This window comes from Chrysochloris asiatica, unplaced genomic scaffold (genome assembly GCF_000296735.1).
Source record: "Chrysochloris asiatica unplaced genomic scaffold, ChrAsi1.0 scaffold00079, whole genome shotgun sequence".
NCBI classification, from domain to species: Eukaryota; Metazoa; Chordata; class Mammalia; order Afrosoricida; family Chrysochloridae; genus Chrysochloris; species Chrysochloris asiatica.
The window spans coordinates 3,495,765-3,502,096 of NW_006408597.1; positions in this window are offsets into that span (position 1 = coordinate 3,495,765).

The window sequence follows — 6,332 nt, forward strand, 5'->3', positions numbered from 1 at the left end:
CAGCTGGTGAGCTTGAACCACCGACCTTGCAGTTCAAACAGCTTTGCAGTCTGGCGCATTAACCGATAGCACCACACCAGGACTCCGTAAGACCATTGGTGGTGGTGGTGGTTATATGCCGTGGAATCGGAACCGACTCATAGCGACATAAGACCATTGTTGTTGTTAAGTGCCATCACGTCAATTTCAACCCATAGCAACCCTGTATAAGGGTTTCCAAGGAGCAGCTGGTGAGCTTGAACCACCAACCTTGCAGTTCAAACGACTTTGACTCATTAGCTCACAGCACCACACATTAGTTCTATAAAAATGGGAGTCCTGGTGTGGCATTATTGGTTCATGCGCTGGACTGCTGTCGGTTTGAACTGCAAGGCTGGTGATTCAAGCTCACCAGTTGCTCCTCGAAAACTCAGTACAGGGTCTCTATGGGTCAGAACTGACTTGAAGGCACTTAACAACAATACTATAAAAAATGAGGGAGGGGTGTTGGCTGTGTGCTATAAGTTGGTTCCAAAGGCTGTAAATCTTTTTGGGAACAGGAAACCTCAACTTTCTCCCATAAAGCGACCAGTAGATTCCAACTGCTGATCTTTCAGCTAGCAGCCCAGGTTTAGAGTCCATTACCCTACCTGGACTCATAAAACTGAGGGTGGAGTGCACAAAAACAAATCTGTTTTTATCTATGCATTCTATACACATGCAAATGTATAGAATGAAATCTGGGAGATTTGAAAAATAAATGTGTCAAAAAAGGGAATGGGTGTGAAAAGGATCGCTGCCAGATTGGTTGCCCTGGGGCAAGACCTTCTAGAATAGTTTTGAGTAACAATAAGGTGAGTTTTTCCAAGAAGTAGTGATTCATCTTTCTAGAGTCATCCCTGGAGAAACTCCTTGGCTAGCCCCTGCTCTTTCCTGAGATATCCAGCAGGGGGCAGGAGCACCACGAGACTAGTACCTTGGCAAACTGCCCTGTGACCTGGAATTTAGGGCTGGGCCTACCCTGGAGGAAAGGCAGACATTTGGCCTGCTTCTCCACCATTAAAGGCTGCTTCGTTTTAAGCAGAGTAGTAGCTTAGACTGTTGCTCTTGGCTGCATATTTTAAAATTTTCTTAAAATGCATTTGAGTTCATTGTTTTCCAAAATAGAATTAAACTATTTTAAAACTTTGGAAGTAAAATATATTCATAACCCCCTACCCTCAAAATTGGGAGTCCTGGTGTGGAGCTGTGGGTTAATGTGCTGGACTGCAAAGTCATTTTAACAGCAGGTCAGCAGTTCTAGCTCACGGGCCACTCTTCAGAAATCCTATACAGGGTCGCTATGGGTCAGAATTAACTCGATGGCACTTAACAACAACCCCCAAACACACCATTCATCTCTCAGTCTGTTGTACTCTGGTGGCTTATGTGTTGCTGTGATTCTGGACGCTATGCCACTGGTATTTTAAATACCAGCAGGCTCACCCATGGTGGACAGGTTTCAGATGAGCTTCCAGATGAAGACCGACTGGGAAGAAAGACAGATGGGCTACTTCTGAATGTTTGGTCACTGAAAACCTTCTGAATAGCAGTAGAACACTGTCAGCACCAGAATACTCACTATTGAAACATGATGAAGAGCACCAGAATGTTGTCAGATACAGTGTGGGAAGATGAGACCCTCAGGTTGAAAGGCACTCAAAATGCAACTGGGGAAGAGTTGACTCCTCAAAGTAGAGTTGACCATGATGATAACACTGGAGTAAAGACCTAGGGACCGTCATTTGATGATGGGGCACAACTTAAAAAGAAGAGAAACAGCTGTAAACATCTATTAATAATCAGAACATGGAATGTACAAAGTATGAATCTAGGAACATTGGAAACTCTCAAAAATGAAATGGAACACATAAACATCTATATCCTAGGCATTAGTGAACTGAAATGGACTGGTATTGGCCATTTTGAATCTGACAATTACATATTTTACTATGCCAGGAATGACAAATTAAAGAGAAATGGCGCCACAGTCATCATCAAAAAGAACATATCAAGATCTGTCTTGAAGTACAACACTGTCAATGATAGGATTATATCCATATGCCTACAAGGAAGATCTATGAATACCACTATTATTCAAATATATGCACCAACCAATAGAACCAGTGATGATGAAACTGAAGAATTCTACCTATTTCTTCAGTCTGAAACTGATCAAACATGCAATCAAGATATATTGATAATTATTGGCGATTGCAATGCAAATTTTCGAAACAAAGAGGAAGGATCAGTAGTTGGAAAATATGGCCTTGGTGATAGAAATAATGCTGGAGTCCTCATGATAGAATTTTGCAAGAACTAATAACTTCTTTGCAAATACCTTTTTTAAACAAACAAAAAAAAAAGATGTTGAACTTCATCAGATGGAATACACAGAAATCAAATTGACTACATATATGGAAAAAGACAGTAGAAAAACCCAAATAAGCCCAGGGGCAGCCTGGAACAGACCATCAATTGCTCATGTGAAAATTCAGGTTGAAGCTGAAGAAAATTAAAACAAGACCACAAGAGACAAACTATGTATCCCACCTGAATTTAGAGATCATCTGACGAACAGATTTGATATATTAAACACTAAAGACCAAAGACCAGAAGAGTTGTGAGATGACATCAAGAACATCATACAGGAAGAAAGCAAAAGGTCATTAAGATGTCAAGAAAGAAGGAGAAGATCAAAATGGATGTCAGAAGAGACTCTGAAACTTGCTCTCCAGCATAGAGATGCCAAAGCAAATGGAAGAAGTGACAAGGTACAAGAACTGAACAGAAAATATCAAAGATCAACTTGAGAAGACCAAGTCAAATATTATAGTGAAGTGTGCAAAGACTTGAAGTTAGAAAACCAAAAGGGAAGAACACGCTCATCATTTCTCAAGCTGAGGAAACTGAAGAAAAAATTCAAGCCTCAGTTGCAATTTTGAAGAATTCTTTGGGCAAAATATTGCATGATGCAAAAAGCATTCAAAGAAGATGGAAGGAATACACGGAGTCACTATACCAAAAAGAAGTGGTCAGTGTTCATCCATTTCAAGAGGTAACATATGACCAACATCCAACGATCCTGAAGGAAGAAGTCCAAGGTGCACTGAAGGCATTGGCAAAGAACTAGGCACTGGGAATCGATGGAATATGAATCAATATCTTTCAACAAACTGATGCGGCACATGAGACACTCATTCATTTATGCTAAGAAATTTGCAAGACAACCACCTGACCAATTGACTAGAAGAGATCCGTATTTGTGCCCATTCCAAACAGAGGTGACCCAACAGAATGTGGAAATCATCTGATAATATCAATATCCAACGTGAGTAAAGTTTTACTAAAGATAATACAAAAATGGATGCAACCATCTATGCCAGGAAATTTGGAAAACAACTGATTGGAAGAGATCCATATTTGTGCTGATTCCAAAGAGAGGTGACCTAATGGAATGCAGAAATCATTGGACATTATCTTTGATATTCCATGCGAATAAAGTTTTACTCAAGGTGATACAGAAACAGCTGCAACTATACATTGACAGATTCAGAAGAGGACATGGAACAAGGGATATCATTGCTGACATCAGATGGATCTTGGCTGAAAGCAGAGAATACCAGAAATATGTTTACCTGTGCTTTATTGGCTACACAAAGGCCTTTGATTTTATAGATCATGACAAGCTATGGACATCATTGCGAAGTACGAGTATTCCAGAACATTTAATTGTGCTCATGAGGAACCTATACAAAGACCAAGAGGCATTTGTTCAAACAGAACATGGGAACACTGAATGGTTTAAAATCAGGAAAGGCATGCAAAAGAGTTGTATTCTTTCACCATACTTATTCAACCTGTATGCTGAGCAAACAATCTGAGAAATCGGGTTATATGAAGAAAAACATGGCATCAGGATAGAAGGAAGACAACCTGCGATATGCAGATGATACAACTTTGCTTGCGGAAAGTGAAGAGGACTTAAAAAACACTTACTGATGAAGATCAAAGACCACAGCCTTCTGTATGGATTACATCTCAAAGTAAAGAAGATAAACAACATCCATATAAATGGAGAAAAGTTTAAAGTTGTCAAAGACTTCATTTTGCTTGGATAAACAACCATCAACACTCATGGAAACAGCACTCAAGAAATCAAAGGACATATTGCATTAGGCAAATCTACACACAATAAGACCTCTTTAAAGTGTTGAAGAACAAAAATGTCAGTTTAAGGACTAAGGTGTGCCTGACTCAAGCCATGGTATTTTTAATAACCTCACATGCATGCGAATGTTGAAGAGTGAATAAGGAAAATTGTAGAATTGATGCATTTGAGTTATGGTGTTGGAGGAGAATATTGAAAGTACCATGGACTGCCAAAAGAACAAACAGATCTGTGTTGGAAGAAATGCAGCCAGAAGTCCATCCTTGGAGGCTAGGATGGCCAGACTTTGTCTCTAATACTTCAGACATGTTATCAAGAGGGACCAGTCACTGGAGCATATTTGGTAAAGTAGAGAGCCAGGAAAAAAGAGGAAGACCCCTAATAAGATGGATTAGTACAGTAGCAGCAGCTATGGGCTCAAACGTAGTAACGATTGTGGGGTTGGCTTAGGACCGGGCAGCATATCGTCGTTCTGTTTTGCATAGGGTCTCTGAGTTGTTACAAACTCAATAGCATCTAACAACAACAACAATCCACAAAACGGAATCCTCGTGTGGCACGGTGGGATAAAGCACTGGAATGAAAAGTTGGATTGATCCATAAGGTCAGTGGTTCAAACTCACCAGTTGCTCCTTGGAAACCCTAATCAGGGTCGTTATGCATCGGAACCACCTTAACGGCACTTAACAACAACAACAACCCCGAAAATGGAGTCTTAGTCTTGGTGTGGCACTGTAGGTTAATGTGCTAGAATGCTAAGTCACTTTGAACTGCAAGGTCTGCGGTTTAAGCTCACCAGCCACTCCTTGGAAACCGTCTACAGGAGTGCTATGAGTTAGAACCAACTTGATGGCACCTAACAGCAATAACAACCCCCAAAATAATAGGAAAATCTTGTACTTCTATTGTTGTTGTTGTTGTTAAGTGCCGTCGAGTCGGTTCCGACCCATAGCGACCCTGTACAGGGTTTCCGAGGCTGTAAATCTTTATGGTAGCAGAACGCCTCATCTTTCTCCCGCAGAGCAGCTGGTAGTTTCGAACTACTGGCTTAAGGTTCGCAGCCCGATTCGTAACCACTACCTAAGACAAATGCATTAGCGTATTTCTTTTCTGGACCTTTGTAAGCATACACAAACACCTTACAAACAGGGACATTATACTACATATACTACTTTTATTGTTAGCTGCCTTTGAGTTGGCTCTTGACTCCCGGCAACAATGCAAAGAAACCCTGCTCAGGCCTGCATCGTCCCACGTGACTGATTGGGCAATCGGATCCATGTGATCCTTAGGGATTTTACTGGCTGATTGGTGTCTGTGGTGAAGTATTTCTGTGGCCAGAAATCAGGCCTGGGTCTCCCTTGGGAAGGTTAGAACGCTACTGCTAAATCACCACTGCCCTCCGACATACTGCTGTATGGGTGAAGCGCTGTAAGATCAGCACTGACTGCGAACCACAAGGTTGGCAGTTCAAACCTACCAGCAGCTCCTCGGAAACCCTATGCAGGGTCACTATGAGTTGAAACTGGCTCAACGGCACTTCACAACATTTTCTCTTAGAATAACAAGATCTCAGGAGCATCTTTTAAGGACTCAATATTAAATGAAAGTTAATACATGCTATTAGCTTAGTTGTTTCCACTATAAAGTATCTTCACATCAAGTGAAACAGGCCAAGACCCCATGTCACAGTTTGGACTTTGGGTCTGTTAATGTTGTCTTGACTAGGAGGGAGGGCCAGACATTCCCAGGAGTAAGTTTACAGAAGAGGAAGCTACATCCCTCCTTGGATCCACACCTCTAAATCATGTGGATTGAGGACAGCTAAGAGCTATGTACTCTGTGGTCTTTTGTGGATTCCTCCACGCAGTGATTGCCTATTTCCATTTACTGGATGGCAGATCAGCTTCAAAAACCTGCCTCGAAACAGTGGCTCAGCTACTCTGGTTATTGTGTGATCTGACTTAGAAAGTGAAGACTTTGAATGGCCAGATTTTAGTTGCTTTTCCCTCAAGGAAAGTGATTATCTCATTATAAAAATTTGTAAATGTAGCTCTTGCTGACTGCATTGTTTGGGGAGGTTAGGTTAATGAAAGAATAAAATAATAGCTTCATGTGCAAAGATGTCTCAGATTTAAACCAT